Consider the following 17,605-nt stretch of genomic DNA (forward strand, 5'->3'; position numbering starts at 1 on the left):
TTTCTCTTCCTAATCTCTACAGGGTTCTTCACGCTTATGTTGTAGTTTCGGGTTATAAGGTTAATCTCTCAAAAACTGAAGCACTTCCTCTGAATATTCCTTTCCCCCTGTCTACTCTCTTGCATGCTATTCTCTTAAATGGTCATCTTCTGCGATTAAGTACCTGGGGGTTTACATAACCTCTCGCTATTCCTCCCTCTATTCCACTAATTTTCTTCCCCTTTTCCGTGAACTCAGGGCTCTCATGGAGAAATGGCGTTAAAATGGCGTACTGTGGCGTTAAAATGGCAATTCTTCCTAAATTGCTGTATTTTTTCGAGACATTGCTGGTCCGTTTACCGTTATCTGCCCTTCGCTCTTTTCAGTCAGCCATTTTTTGGTTTATCTGGGATGGGAAGAGGTACCATTTCCCAATGTCGGTTTCACATTTTCTGGTCCTGCCCGCTCATAGTGGACTACTGGAGAATGGTACAAGGTTTGCTGACCGAGGTCTTGGGTATTTGTTTCCTTTAACACTTATCCCATTGAGCTCTGTCTAAGAAGCCCTTTAACCTCTTAAGGACTTTAACCTCTTAACCCTGAGCCCGATGTGAAAAACGGGGTCACGCCGTGACCCCGCATCACACCGTGTCGGTCCCGGCTGCTAACGATAGCCGGGACCCTGGGCTAACAGTGTGCGGGACCGATCGTTGTGCCACGCGCTGTTAAACCTTCAGACACGGCGATCAAAGTTGAACGCCGCGTCTGAAAACGAAAGTAAACGCTTCTCGGCAGCTCAGTCGGGCTGATCGGCACATCGCGATAAAATCGCGATGTTCCGATCAGCTGGGACGCAGGAGGAGGTCTCCTTACCTCTCTCCGCGGCGTCCGATCGTCGATTGATTGCTCCAAGCCTGAGCTACAGGCTTGAGCAATCAAGCTCCTATCTGACTGATCCCTGCAAAGCTATGGCTTTGCAGGGATCAGCATAGGAGATCAGTGTGTGCAGTGCTATAGGTCCCTATGGGAGCTATAACACTGCAAAAAAAAGTAAAAAAAAAAAAGGTAATTTAACCCCTTCCCTAATAAAAGTTTGTATCACCCCCCTTTTCCCATAAAAAAAAACTGTCAATAAAAATAAAAATTGACATATGTGGTATCGTCGCGTGCGTAAATGTCCGAACTATAAAATGATATCATTAATTAAACCGCACGGTCAATGGCGTACGCGCAAAAAAATGCCAAAGTTCAAAAAAGCATATTTTTGGTCACCTTTTTATATCATAAAAAAATGAATTAAAAGCGATCAAATAGTCCGATCAACACAAAAAAGGTACCGATAAAAACTTCAGAACAAGGTGCAAAAGATTAGCCCTCATACCGGCCCGTACGCGGAAAAATAAAAAAGTTATAGAGGTTAGAAGATGAGAATTTTAAACGTATAAATTTTCCTGCATGTAGTTATGATTTTTTTCAGAAGTACGACAAAATCAAACCTATATAAGTAGGGGATCATTTTAACCGTATGGACCTACAGAATAAAGATAAGGTGTCATTTTGACCAAAAAATTTACTGTGTAGAAACAGAAGCCCCCAAAATTTACGAAATGAAATTTTTTTTTCAATTTTGTCGATTTTTTTTTCTGTTTCGCCATGGATTTTTTGGTAAAATGACTGATGTCACTGCAAAGTAGAATTGGTGACGCAAAAAATAAGCCATAATATGGATTTTTAGGTGCAAAATTTAAAGCGTTATGATTTTTAGAAGGTGATGAGGAAAAAATTAAAATGCAAAAATGGAAAAACGCTGAGTCCTTAAGGGGTTAAGCTTTTCATGCATATTGCTCTGGCAGCTAAGACCATTATTGCTAAGTGCTGGAAGAGGACTCTTCCTCCCTCTGAGGCCAATTTATTGACTCATATACGTGAGATCCGTTCTCTGGAATCTCTCACAACCTCTTTAAACAACTCTGTCCCTTTGTTCCGCTCTGTCTGGGAACCATGGGACCTCTTCTCTGACCGGCAGCCTCCTTGATCTTCTCTGCCTCTATTTTTCTTCTTTTCCTTATCAGTTTTGTGGATTGTCTTTTATGTTGGTCTTCGTGGTCCCTATTTTGTTCCACCCCCTCCCTTCTCCTTTGTTTGTGGCTCAGTGCAGTACTTTGAATGGATGATCGGATCGCCCGCAGCGCTGCCACGGCAATCCAATCATCCAGCATGGCGGCCAGAGCTCCCCTCAACTGGCTCCGGCCGTCTCCCGGGGTCTTCTGCTCTGGTCTGAGATCGAGCAGACCAGAGCAGAAGATGACAGAAAATACTGATCAGTGCTATGTCCTAGATATAATACTGAACAGTAGTGCTGGGCGGTATGACCTAAAACTTATATCACGGTATTTTTTCAGGTTATGGCGGTATCACGGTATTACCGTGGTACCATGTGGGAAACAGTGTAGAAGTGCAGCGTCTGACAGTTAACCCCTTCCCCGCCTTGGGGACCGTGCGCACAGCCCCTATAGCGGGGAAGGGGTTAACTGTCAGCCGCAGCGCTATCGTGATTCCCCCCCACTGGCGCACTGTCAGCTATTTACATACATTTTCCGCCGCTGCAGTTTATAATCCCCGTCCCCAGCAGCTGCAGAGCCTTCTCCCCCTGTGACAGGCAGGCACAGGACATCTTATCTTCATCCCCGCTCTGTTCTCTGATCCCCGAGCAGGGATGGGAATGTGAGGATCAGCAAAGCCTTCTCCTCCTGCAAGCGCTGAATGTACGGGCACGGCAGAGCTTCTGATCCCCGTCCCTGCTCGGGGATCAGAGAACAGAGCGGGGATGAAGATAAGATGTCCTGTGCCTGCCTGTCAAATTTAGTGCTTGCAGGGGGAAGGAGGTCCTGCAGAGCCCGCGCCTGGGGACCGGTATGATAAACAAATAGCCTGCAGGAAGGGGAGAGGGGGGGCTGAACAGGGAGCAGGCTCGGGACTGAGGGAAACATCAGAGCCAGGGGATGAAGTTTCTGCGCTTTCCCCTGATCACTGAGAGCCAGCGGCAGCTGCAGGGGGAGTGGGGATGTGCACCGCATGTGAGCTCAGCGGCTCCCGCTCCTGCACATCCCGCGGCCGCGTCAGAACTAATTAATTCGGGGGTGGGGGGAGGGGCCCGACCGGTATGCCGGTATGGGCAAAAATGTGTATCGTGCGACGAAAAAAAAACCGGTATCCGGTATGAACCGATATACCGCCCAGCCCTACTGAACAGTATTAGCAATCAAAGGATTGCTATAGATAGTCCTCTATGGGGACTATTAAAGTGTGAAAGTAAAGAAAGTTAAAAATAAAGTAAGAAAAATTTTAAAAATCCCCTACCCCAATAAAAATGTAAAATGTCCATTTTTCCCATTTTACCCCCATAAAGTGTAAAAAAAAAAAAATTAATACACATATTTGGTATCGCCGCATGCGTAAATGTCCGAACTATTAAAATATAATGTTATTGATCCCGTATGGTAAACGGCATGAACGTAAAAATAAAAAAAAAATGCAAAATTGCTACTTTTTTGTCACATTTTATTTAAAAAATAATAATAATAAAAAAAATGAATAAAAGTTTTATAAACGCAAATGTGGTATCAATAAAAAGTACTGATCATGGCGCAAAAAAATTGCCCTTATACCGCCGCCTATATGGAAAAATGAAAAAGTTATAGGTCTTCAAAATAGGGGGATTTTAAACATACTAATTTGGTTGAAAAGTTTGCGATTTTTTTTAAGCGCAACAGTAATAGAAAAGTATCTAGTATCTATCATTTTAATCGTATTGACCCAGAGAATAAAAAACACACGTCATTTTTACCTTAAATTGTACGGCGTGAAAACGAAACCTTCAAAAATTAGCAAAATTGCAGTTTTCTTTTTAATTTACCCACACAAATAGTATTTTTTTGGTTGCGCCATACATTTTATGGTAAAGTGAGTCATGGCGTTACAACGGACAACTGGTCACGCAAAAAAACAAGCCCTCATACTAGTCTGTGGATGAAAATATAAAAGAGTTATGATTTTTGAAGGCGAGGAGGAAAAAATGAAAACGTAAAAATAAAATTGTCTGCGTCCTTAAGGCCCAAATGGTCTGAGTCCTTAAGGGGTTAAGGTCAAAATGGGCTTGGTCCTTATGAGATTAATAAAAAATACAGTTGAAAAAAAAATAAAGGGGCAAATCTCAGGGCCAAGAACGCCAAATTGTTGACTTTTCTCCCTGTGGGTTAGAGAGATTTAACCCCTTACGGACGCAGGGTTTTTCCGTTTTTGCATTTTCATTTTTTCCTAACCACCTTCTAAAAATCATAACATATATAAAATTCCATATGATGGCTTATTTTTTGCGCCAGAAATTCTGCTTTGCAGTGACATTAGTCATTATACCAAAAAAATCCACAGCGAAAAGGGAAAAATAATTAATTGTGTGACAAAATTGAAGAAGTAAAAATGACACCTTATCTTTATTCTGTAGGTCCATACGGTTAAAATGATCCCCTACTTACCGTATATACTCGAGTATAAGCCGAGTTTTTCAGCATGATTTTTCATGCTGAAAACACCCCCCTCGGCTTATACTCGAGTGAACTCTCCGCCCTCAGTGGTCTTCAACCTGCGGACCTCCAGATGTTTCAAAACTACAACTCCCAGCAAGCCCGGGCAGCCATCGGCTGTCCGGGCTTGCTGGGAGTTGTAGTTTTGAAACCTCTGGAGGTCCGCAGGTTGAAGACCACTGCGGCTTCGACATCATCCAGCCCCCCCCTCTCACCCCCTTTAGTTCTGTACTCACCTCCGCTTGGCGGGACGTACGGGTGCGCTGGTCCGGTGCTGCAGGACTGTCTAGTGGAGAGGTCGTCCGGTGGGATAGTGGTTCCCGGCTGCCATCTTCACCAGGGGGCCTCTTCTCCGCGCTTCGGGCCCGGCCCCGGAATAGTCACGTTGCCTTGACGACGACGCAGAGGGACGTTCAGTACCAACGTCCCTCTGCGTCGTTGTCAAGGCAACGCCTCTATTCCGGGCCCGAAGCGCGGAGAAGAGGCCCCCCGGTGAAGATGGCAGCCGGGAACCACTATCCCACCGGACCACCTCCCCACCGGACAGTCCTGCAGCACCGGACCAGCGCCGAGCAGGGGGGTGAGTACTGTACAGAACTAAAGGGGGTGAGAGGGGTCTGGATGAAGTTGAAGGCCGCAGTGGTCTTCAACCTGTGGACCTCCAGAGGTTTCAAAACTACAACTCCCAGCAAGCCCGGACAGGTGATGGCTGCCCGGGCTTGCTGGGAGTTGTAGTTTTGAAACATCTGGAGGTCCGCAGGTTGAAGACCACTGTATCAGACATTGACAAGCGGTGATGATGAAGGTGGGGGGGCTGATGACATGTGGTGATGATGACAAGGGGATGATGAAAGGGGGGTGTGGGATAATGACAAGGGGATGATGAAGAGGGGGTGTGGGATGATGACAGGGGGATGATGAAGGGGGGGGTGGGATGATGAAAAGGGGGAGTGGGATGATGACAAGGGGATGATGAAGGGGGGTGGGGATGATGACAAGGGGATGATGAAGGGGGGTGTGGGATGATGACAAGGGGATGATGAAGAGGGGGTGTGGGATGATGACAAGGGGATGATGAAGGGGGGTGGGGATGATGACAAGGGGATGATGAAGGGGGGTGTGGGATGATGACAAGGGGATGATGAAGGGGGGTGGGGATGATGACAAGGGGATGATGAAGGGGGGTGTGGGATGATGACAAGGGGATGATGAAGGGGGGTGTGGGATGATGACAAGGGGATGAAGAGGGGGTGTGGGGTGATGACAAGGGGATGATGAAGAGGGGGTGTGGGATGATGACAAGGGGATTATGAAGGGGGGGTGGGGATGATGAAGAGGGGGTGTGGGATGATGACAAGGGGATGATGAAGGGGGGTGGGAATGATGACAAGGGGATGATGAAGGGGGGTGGGGATGATGACAAGGGGATGATTAAGGGGGGTGGGGATGATGACAAGGGGATGATGAAGAGGGGGTGGGGATGATGACAAGGGGATGATGAAGAGGGGGTGTGGGATGATGACAAGGGGATGATGAAGGGGGGTGGGGATGATGACAAGGGAATTATGAAGGGGGGTGTGGGATGATGACAAGGGGATGATGAAGGGGGGTGGGGATGATGACAAGGGGATAATGAAGGGGGGGGGTGAGATGATGACAAGGGGATGATGAAGAGGGGGTGTGGGATGATGACAAGGGGATGATGAAGAGGGGGTGTGGGATGATGACAAGGGGATGATGACAAGGGGATGATGAAGGGGGGTGGGGATGATGACAAGGGGATGATGAAGTGGGGAGGGGATGGTGACAAGGGGATGATGAAGGAGGGGTGTGGGATGATGACAAGGGGATGATGAAGGGGGGAAGGGGATGATGAAGGAGGGGTGTGGGATGATGACAAGGGGATGATGAAGGGGGGAAGGGGATGATGAAGGAGGGGTGTGGGATGATGACAAGGGGATGATGAAGGGGGGTGTTGGATGATGACAAGGGGATGATGAAGGGGGGGTGTGGGCTGATGACAAGGGGATGATGAAGGGGGGAGGGGATGATGACAAGGGGATGATGAAGGGGGTGTGAGATGATGACAAGGGGATGATGAAGGGGGGGTGGGATGATGACAAGGGGATGATGAAGGGGGGTGGGATGATGACAAGGGGATGATGAAGGGGGGAGGGGATGATGACAAGGGGATGATGAAGGGGGGAGGGGATGATGACAAGGGGATGATGAAGGGGGTGTGAGATGATGACAAGGGGATGATGAAGGGGGGAGGGGATGATGACAAGGGGATGATGAAGGGGGGTGGGGATGATGACAAGGGGATGATGAAGGGGGTGTGAGATGATGACAAGGGGATGATGAAGGGGGGGTGGGATGATGACAAGGGGATGATGAAGGGGGGGTGGGATGATGACAAGGGGATGATGAAGGGGGGAGGGGATGATGGGGAGGGGATGATGACAAGGGGATGATGAAGGGGGGTGTGGGATGATGACAAGGGGATGATTACTGTATAATGTCCCAGCAGGGTCACCTCTCCAGTCATCACCAGACCCCTCCATTACTGTATAATGTCCCAGCAGTGTCACCTCTCCAGTCATCACCAGACCCCTCCATTACTGTATAATGTCCCAGCAGTGTCACCTCTCCAGTCATCACCAGACCCCTCCATTACTGTATAATGTCCCAGCAGTGTCACCTCTCCAGTCGTCACCAGACCCCTCCATTACTGTATAATGTCCCAGCAGTGTCACCTCTCCAGTCATCACCAGACCCCTCCATTACTGTATAATGTCCCAGCATTCCCAGCAGTGTCACCTCTCCAGTCATCACCAGACCCCTCCATTACTGTATAATGTCCCAGCATTCCCAGCAGTGTCACCTCTCCAGTCATCACCAGACCCCTCCATTACTGTATAATGTCCCAGCAGTGTCACCTCTCCAGTCATCACCAGACCCCTCCATTACTGTATAATGTCCCAGCATTCCCAGCAGTGTCACCTCTCCAGTCATCACCAGACCCCTCCATTACTGTATAATGTCCCAGCAGTGTCACCTCTCCAGTCATCACCAGACCCCTCCATTACTGTATAATGTCCCAGCAGTGTCACCTCTCCAATCATCATCAGACCCCTCCATTACTGTATAATGTCCCAGCATTCCCAGCAGTGTCACCTCTCCAGTCATCACCAGACCCCTCCATTACTGTATAATGTCCCAGCAGTGTCACCTTTCCTGTCATCACCAGATCCCTCCATTACTGTATAATGTCCCAGCAGTGTCACCTCTCCAGTCATCACCAGACCCCTCCATTACTGTATAATGTCCCAGCAGTGTCACCTCTCCAGTCATCACCAGACCCCTCCATTACTGTATAATGTCCCAGAATTCCCAGCAGTGTCACCTCTCCAGTCATCACCAGACCCCTCCATTACTGTATAATGTCCCAGCATTCCCAGCAGTGTCACCTCTCCAGTCATCACCAGACCCCCCCATTACTGTATAATGTCCCAGCAGTGTCACCTCTCCAGTCATCACCAGACCCCTCCATTACTGTATAATGTCCCAGCAGTGTCACCTCTCCAGTCATCACCAGACCCCTCCATTACTGTATAATGTCCCAGCATTCCCAGCAGTGTCACCTCTCCAGTCATCACCAGACCCCTCCATTACTGTATAATGTCCCAGCATTCCCAGCAGTGTCACCTCTCCAGTCATCACCAGACCCCTCCATTACTGTATAATGTCCCAGCATTCCCAGCAGTGTCACCTCTCCAGTCATCACCAGACCCCTCCATTACTGTATAATGTCCCAGCATTCCCAGCAGTGTCACCTCTCCAGTCATCACCAGACCCCTCCATTACTGTATAATGTCCCAGCAGTGTCACCTCTCCTGTCATCACCAGACCCCTCCATTACTGTATAATGTCCCAGCAGTGTCACCTCTCCTGTCATCACCAGACCCCTCCATTACTGTATAATGTCCCAGAATTCCCAGCAGTGTCACCTCTCCAGTCATCACCAGACCCCTCCATTACTGTATAATGTCCCAGCAGTGTCACCTCTCCAGTCATCACCAGACCCCTCCATTACTGTATAATGTCCCAGCAGTGCCACCTCTCCAGTCATCACCAGACCCCTCCATTACTGTATAATGTCCCAGCATTCCCAGCAGTGTCACCTCTCCAGTCATCACCAGACCCCTCCATTACTGTATAATGTCCCAGCAGTGTCACCTCTCCTGTCATCACCAGACCCCTCCATTACTGTATAATGTCCCAGAATTCCCAGCAGTGTCACCTCTCCAGTCATCACCAGACCCCTCCATTACTGTATAATGTCCCAGCAGTGTCACCTCTCCAGTCATCACCAGACCCCTCCATTACTGTATAATGTCCCAGCAGTGCCACCTCTCCAGTCATCACCAGACCCCTCCATTACTGTATAATGTCCCAGCAGTGTCACCTCTCCAGTCATCACCAGACCCCTCCATTACTGTATAATGTCCCAGCAGTGTCACCTCTCCAGTCATCACCAGACCCCTCCATTACTGTATAATGTCCCAGCATTCCCAGCAGTGTCACCTCTCCAGTCATCACCAGACCCCTCCATTACTGTATAATGTCCCAGCAGTGTCACCTCTCCAGTCATCACCAGACCCCTCTATTACTGTATAATGTCCCAGCAGTGTCACCTCTCCAGTCATCACCAGACCCCTCCATTACTGTATAATGTCCCAGCATTCCCAGCAGTGTCACCTCTCCAGTCATCACCAGACCCCTCCATTACTGTATAATGTCCCAGCAGTGTCACCTCTCCGGTCATCACCAGACCCCTCCATTACTGTATAATGTCCCAGCAGTGTCACCTCTCCAGTCATCACCAGACCCCTCCATTGCTGTATAATGTCCCAGCAGTGTCACCTCTCCGGTCATCACCAGACCCCTCCATTACTGTATAATGTCCCAGCAGTGTCACCTCTCCAGTCATCACCAGACCCCTCCATTACTGTATAATGTCCCAGCAGTGTCACCTCTCCAGTCATCACCAGACCCCTCCATTACTGTATAATGTCCCAGCAGTGTCACCTCTCCAATCATCACCAGACCCTCCATTACTGTATAATGTCCCAGCATTCCCAGCAGTGTCACCTCTCCAGTCATCACCAGACCCCTCCATTACTGTATAATGTCCCAGCAGTGTCACCTCTCCAGTCATCCCCAGACCCCTCCATTACTGTATAATGTCCCAGCAGTGTCACCTCTCCAGTCATCACCAGACCCCTCCATTACTGTATAATGTCCCAGCATTCCCAGCAGTGTCACCTCTCCAGTCATCACCAGACTCCTCCATTACTGTATAATGTCCCAGCAGTGTCACCTCTCCAGTCATCACCAGACCCCTCCATTACTGTATAATGTCCCAGCAGTGTCACCTCTCCAGTCATCACCAGACCCCTCCATTACTGTATAATGTCCCAGCATTCCCAGCAGTGTCACCTCTCCAGTCATCACCAGACCCCTCCATTACTGTATAATGTCCTAGCAGTGTCACCTCTCCAGTCATCACCAGACCCCTCCATTACTGTATAATGTCCCAGCAGTGTCACCTCTCCAGTCATCACCAGACCCCTCCATTACTGTATAATGTCCCAGCAGTGTCACCTCTCCAGTCATCACCAGACCCCTCCATTACTGTATAATGTCCCAGCAGTGTCACCTCTCTAGTCATCACCAGACTCCTCCATTACTGTATAACGTCCCAGCAGTGTCACCTCTCCAGTCATCACCAGACCCCTCCATTACTGTATAATGTCCCAGCAGTGTCACCTCTCTAGTCCTCTCCAGACTCCTCCATTACTGTATAATGTCCCAGCAGTGTCACCTCTCCAGTCATCACCAGACCCCTCCATTACTGTATAATGTCCCAGCAGTGTCACCTCTCCAGTCATCACCAGACCCCTCCATTACTGTATAATGTCCCAGCAGTGTCACCTCTCCAGTCATCACCAGACCCCTCCATTACTGTATAATGTCCCAGCAGTGTCACCTCTCCAGTCATCACCAGACCCCTCCATTACTGTATAATGTCCCAGCAGTGTCACCTCTCCAGTCATCACCAGACCCCTCCATTACTGTATAATGTCCCAGTAGTGTCACCTCTCCAGTCATCACCAGACCCCTCCATTACTGTATAATGTCCCAGCAGTGTCACCTCTCCAGTCATCACCAGACCCCTCCATTACTGTATAATGTCCCAGCAGTGTCACCTCTCCAGTCATCACCAGACCCCTCCATTACTGCATAATGTCCCAGCATTCCCAGCAGTGTCACCTCTCTAGTCATCACCAGACCCCTCCATTACTGTATAATGTCCCAGCAGTGTCACCTCTCCAGTCATCACCAGACCCCTCCATTACTGTATAATGTCCCAGCAGTGTCACCTCTCCAGTCATCACCAGACCCCTCCATTACTGTATAATGTCCCAGCAGTGTCACCTCTCCAGTCATCACCAGACCCCTCCATTACTGTATAATGTCCCAGCAGTGTCACCTCTCCAGTCATCCCCAGACCCCTCCATTACTGTATAATGTCCCAGCAGTGTCACCTCTCCAGTCATCACCAGACTCCTCCATTACTGTATAATGTCCCAGCAGTGTCACCTCTCCAGTCATCACCAGACTCCTCCATTACTGTATAATGTCCCAGCAGTGTCACCTCTCCAGTCATCACCAGACCCCTCCATTACTGTATAATGTCCCAGCAGTGTCACCTCTCCAGTCATCACCAGACCCCTCCATTACTGTATAATGTCCCAGCATTCCCAGCAGTGTCACCTCTCCAGTCATCACCAGACCCCTCCATTACTGTATAATGTCCTAGCAGTGTCACCTCTCCAGTCATCACCAGACCCCTCCATTACTGTATAATGTCCCAGCAGTGTCACCTCTCCAGTCATCACCAGACCCCTCCATTACTGTATAATGTCCCAGCAGTGTCACCTCTCCAGTCATCACCAGACCCCTCCATTACTGTATAATGTCCCAGCAGTGTCACCTCTCTAGTCATCACCAGACTCCTCCATTACTGTATAATGTCCCAGCAGTGTCACCTCTCCAGTCATCACCAGACCCCTCCATTACTGTATAATGTCCCAGCAGTGTCACCTCTCTAGTGATCACCAGACTCCTCCATTACTGTATAATGTCCCAGCAGTGTCACCTCTCCAGTCATCACCAGACCCCTCCATTACTGTATAATGTCCCAGCAGTGTCACCTCTCCAGTCATCACCAGACCCCTCCATTACTGTATAATGTCCCAGCAGTGTCACCTCTCCAGTCATCACCAGACCCCTCCATTACTGTATAATGTCCCAGCAGTGTCACCTCTCCAGTCATCACCAGACCCCTCCATTACTGTATAATGTCCCAGCAGTGTCACCTCTCCAGTCATCACCAGACCCCTCCATTACTGTATAATGTCCCAGCAGTGTCACCTCTCCAGTCATCACCAGACCCCTCCATTACTGTATAATGTCCCAGCAGTGTCACCTCTCCAGTCATCACCAGACCCCTCCATTACTGTATAATGTCCCAGCAGTGTCACCTCTCCAGTCATCACCAGACCCCTCCATTACTGTATAATGTCCCAGCAGTGTCACCTCTCCAGTCATCACCAGACCCCTCCATTACTGTATAATGTCCCAGCAGTGTCACCTCTCCAGTCATCACCAGACCCCTCCATTACTGTATAATGTCCCAGCAGTGTCACCTCTCCAGTCATCACCAGACCCCTCCATTACTGTATAATGTCCCAGCAGTGTCACCTCTCCAGTCATCACCAGACCCCTCCATTACTGTATAATGTCCCAGCAGTGTCACCTCTCCAGTCATCACCAGACCCCTCCATTACTGTATAATGTCCCAGCAGTGTCACCTCTCCAGTCATCACCAGACCCCTCCATTACTGTATAATGTCCCAGTAGTGTCACCTCTCCAGTCATCACCAGACCCCTCCATTACTGTATAATGTCCCAGCAGTGTCACCTCTCCAGTCATCACCAGACCCCTCCATTACTGTATAATGTCCCAGCAGTGTCACCTCTCCAGTCATCACCAGACCCCTCCATTACTGCATAATGTCCCAGCAGTGTCACCTCTCCAGTCATCACCAGACCCCTCCATTACTGTATAATGTCCCAGCAGTGTCACCTCTCCAGACATCACCAGACCCCTCCATTACTGTATAATGTCCCAGCAGTGTCACCTCTCCAGTCATCACCAGACCCCTCCATTACTGTATAATGTCCCAGCATTCCCAGCAGTGTCACCTCTCCAGTCATCACCAGACCCCTCCATTACTGTATAATGTCCTAGCAGTGTCACCTCTCCAGTCATCACCAGACCCCTCCATTACTGTATAATGTCCCAGCAGTGTCACCTCTCCAGTCATCACCAGACCCCTCCATTACTGTATAATGTCCCAGCAGTGTCACCTCTCCAGTCATCACCAGACCCCTCCATTACTGTATAATGTCCCAGCAGTGTCACCTCTCTAGTCATCACCAGACTCCTCCATTACTGTATAATGTCCCAGCAGTGTCACCTCTCCAGTCATCACCAGACCCCTCCATTACTGTATAATGTCCCAGCAGTGTCACCTCTCTAGTGATCACCAGACTCCTCCATTACTGTATAATGTCCCAGCAGTGTCACCTCTCCAGTCATCACCAGACCCCTCCATTACTGTATAATGTCCCAGCAGTGTCACCTCTCCAGTCATCACCAGACCCCTCCATTACTGTATAATGTCCCAGCAGTGTCACCTCTCCAGTCATCACCAGACCCCTCCATTACTGTATAATGTTCCAGCAGTGTCACCTCTTCAGTCATCACCAGACCCCTCCATTACTGTATAATGTCCCAGCATTCCCAGCAGTGTCACCTCTCCAGTCATCACCAGACCCCTCCATTACTGTATAATGTCCCAGCATTCCCAGCAGTGTCACCTCTCCAGTCATCACCAGACCCCTCCATTACTGTATAATGTCCCAGCATTCCCAGCAGTGTCACCTCTCCAGTCATCACCAGACCCCTCCATTACTGTATAATGTCCCAGCATTCCCAGCAGTGTCACCTCTCCAGTCATCACCAGACCCCTCCATTACTGTATAATGTCCCAGCAGTGTCACCTCTCCAATCATCACCAGACCCTCCATTACTGTATAATGTCCCAGCATTCCCAGCAGTGTCACCTCTCCAGTCATCACCAGACCCCTCCATTACTGTATAATGTCCCAGCAGTGTCACCTCTCCAGTCATCCCCAGACCCCTCCATTACTGTATAATGTCCCAGCAGTGTCACCTCTCCAGTCATCACCAGACCCCTCCATTACTGTATAATGTCCCAGCATTCCCAGCAGTGTCACCTCTCCAGTCATCACCAGACTCCTCCATTACTGTATAATGTCCCAGCAGTGTCACCTCTCCAGTCATCACCAGACCCCTCCATTACTGTATAATGTCCCAGCAGTGTCACCTCTCCAGTCATCACCAGACCCCTCCATTACTGTATAATGTCCCAGCATTCCCAGCAGTGTCACCTCTCCAGTCATCACCAGACCCCTCCATTACTGTATAATGTCCTAGCAGTGTCACCTCTCCAGTCATCACCAGACCCCTCCATTACTGTATAATGTCCCAGCAGTGTCACCTCTCCAGTCATCACCAGACCCCTCCATTACTGTATAATGTCCCAGCAGTGTCACCTCTCCAGTCATCACCAGACCCCTCCATTACTGTATAATGTCCCAGCAGTGTCACCTCTCTAGTCATCACCAGACTCCTCCATTACTGTATAACGTCCCAGCAGTGTCACCTCTCCAGTCATCACCAGACCCCTCCATTACTGTATAATGTCCCAGCAGTGTCACCTCTCTAGTCCTCTCCAGACTCCTCCATTACTGTATAATGTCCCAGCAGTGTCACCTCTCCAGTCATCACCAGACCCCTCCATTACTGTATAATGTCCCAGCAGTGTCACCTCTCCAGTCATCACCAGACCCCTCCATTACTGTATAATGTCCCAGCAGTGTCACCTCTCCAGTCATCACCAGACCCCTCCATTACTGTATAATGTCCCAGCAGTGTCACCTCTCCAGTCATCACCAGACCCCTCCATTACTGTATAATGTCCCAGCAGTGTCACCTCTCCAGTCATCACCAGACCCCTCCATTACTGTATAATGTCCCAGTAGTGTCACCTCTCCAGTCATCACCAGACCCCTCCATTACTGTATAATGTCCCAGCAGTGTCACCTCTCCAGTCATCACCAGACCCCTCCATTACTGTATAATGTCCCAGCAGTGTCACCTCTCCAGTCATCACCAGACCCCTCCATTACTGCATAATGTCCCAGCATTCCCAGCAGTGTCACCTCTCTAGTCATCACCAGACCCCTCCATTACTGTATAATGTCCCAGCAGTGTCACCTCTCCAGTCATCACCAGACCCCTCCATTACTGTATAATGTCCCAGCAGTGTCACCTCTCCAGTCATCACCAGACCCCTCCATTACTGTATAATGTCCCAGCAGTGTCACCTCTCCAGTCATCACCAGACCCCTCCATTACTGTATAATGTCCCAGCAGTGTCACCTCTCCAGTCATCCCCAGACCCCTCCATTACTGTATAATGTCCCAGCAGTGTCACCTCTCCAGTCATCACCAGACTCCTCCATTACTGTATAATGTCCCAGCAGTGTCACCTCTCCAGTCATCACCAGACTCCTCCATTACTGTATAATGTCCCAGCAGTGTCACCTCTCCAGTCATCACCAGACCCCTCCATTACTGTATAATGTCCCAGCAGTGTCACCTCTCCAGTCATCACCAGACCCCTCCATTACTGTATAATGTCCCAGCATTCCCAGCAGTGTCACCTCTCCAGTCATCACCAGACCCCTCCATTACTGTATAATGTCCTAGCAGTGTCACCTCTCCAGTCATCACCAGACCCCTCCATTACTGTATAATGTCCCAGCAGTGTCACCTCTCCAGTCATCACCAGACCCCTCCATTACTGTATAATGTCCCAGCAGTGTCACCTCTCCAGTCATCACCAGACCCCTCCATTACTGTATAATGTCCCAGCAGTGTCACCTCTCCAGTCATCACCAGACCCCTCCATTACTGTATAATGTCCCAGCAGTGTCACCTCTCCAGTCATCACCAGACTCCTCCATTACTGTATAATGTCCCAGCAGTGTCACCTCTCCAGTCATCACCAGACCCCTCCATTACTGTATAATGTCCCAGCAGTGTCACCTCTCTAGTGATCACCAGACTCCTCCATTACTGTATAATGTCCCAGCAGTGTCACCTCTCCAGTCATCACCAGACCCCTCCATTACTGTATAATGTCCCAGCAGTGTCACCTCTCCAGTCATCACCAGACCCCTCCATTACTGTATAATGTCCCAGCAGTGTCACCTCTCCAGTCATCACCAGACCCCTCCATTACTGTATAATGTCCCAGCAGTGTCACCTCTCCAGTCATCACCAGACCCCTCCATTACTGTATAATGTCCCAGCAGTGTCACCTCTCCAGTCATCACCAGACCCCTCCATTACTGTATAATGTCCCAGCAGTGTCACCTCTCCAGTCATCACCAGACCCCTCCATTACTGTATAATGTCCCAGCAGTGTCACCTCTCCAGTCATCACCAGACCCCTCCATTACTGTATAATGTCCCAGCAGTGTCACCTCTCCAGTCATCACCAGACCCCTCCATTACTGTATAATGTCCCAGCAGTGTCACCTCTCCAGTCATCACCAGACCCCTCCATTACTGTATAATGTCCCAGCAGTGTCACCTCTCCAGTCATCACCAGACCCCTCCATTACTGTATAATGTCCCAGCAGTGTCACCTCTCCAGTCATCACCAGACCCCTCCATTACTGTATAATGTCCCAGTAGTGTCACCTCTCCAGTCATCACCAGACCCCTCCATTACTGTATAATGTCCCAGCAGTGTCACCTCTCCAGTCATCACCAGACCCCTCCATTACTGTATAATGTCCCAGCAGTGTCACCTCTCCAGTCATCACCAGACCCCTCCATTACTGCATAATGTCCCAGCAGTGTCACCTCTCCAGTCATCACCAGACCCCTCCATTACTGTATAATGTCCCAGCAGTGTCACCTCTCCAGACATCACCAGACCCCTCCATTACTGTATAATGTCCCAGCAGTGTCACCTCTCCAGTCATCACCAGACCCCTCCATTACTGTATAATGTCCCAGCATTCCCAGCAGTGTCACCTCTCCAGTCATCACCAGACCCCTCCATTACTGTATAATGTCCCAGCAGTGTCACCTCTCCAGTCATCACCAGACCCCTCCATTACTGTATAATGTCCCAGCAGTGTCACCTCTCTAGTGATCACCAGACTCCTCCATTACTGTATAATGTCCCAGCAGTGTCACCTCTCCAGTCATCACCAGACTCCTCCATTACTGTATAATGTCCCAGCAGTGTCACCTCTCCAGTCATCACCAGACTCCTCCATTACTGTATAATGTTCCAGCAGTGTCACCTCTTCAGTCATCACCAGACCCCTCCATTACTGTATAATGTCCCAGCATTCCCAGCAGTGTCACCTCTCCAGTCATCACCAGACCCCTCCATTACTGTATAATGTCCCAGCATTCCCAGCAGTGTCACCTCTCCAGTCATCACCAGACCCCTCCATTACTGTATAATGTCCCAGCATTCCCAGCAGTGTCACCTCTCCAGTCATCACCAGACCCCTCCATTACTGTATAATGTCCCAGCAGTGTCACCTCTCCAGTCATCACCAGACCCCTCCATTACTGTATAATGTCCCAGCAGTGTCACCTCTCCAGTCATCACCAGACCCCTCCATTACTGCATAATGTCCCAGCAGTGTCACCTCTCCAGTCATCACCAGACCCCTCCATTACTGTATAATGTCCCAGCAGTGTCACCTCTCCAGACATCACCAGACCCCTCCAT

General features: G+C 49.6%; 1 protein-coding gene across 1 annotated transcript in view; it reads right to left on the reverse strand.

Annotated features, from left to right (window-relative positions):
- LOC130300745 (uncharacterized) overlaps positions 1 to 17,605 on the reverse strand; it is a 93,870-nt gene that overhangs the window by 12,668 nt on the left and 63,597 nt on the right. The window lies entirely within an intron of this gene.

This window comes from Hyla sarda, chromosome 1 (assembly GCF_029499605.1).
Source record: "Hyla sarda isolate aHylSar1 chromosome 1, aHylSar1.hap1, whole genome shotgun sequence".
Taxonomy (NCBI): Eukaryota; Metazoa; Chordata; class Amphibia; order Anura; family Hylidae; genus Hyla; species Hyla sarda.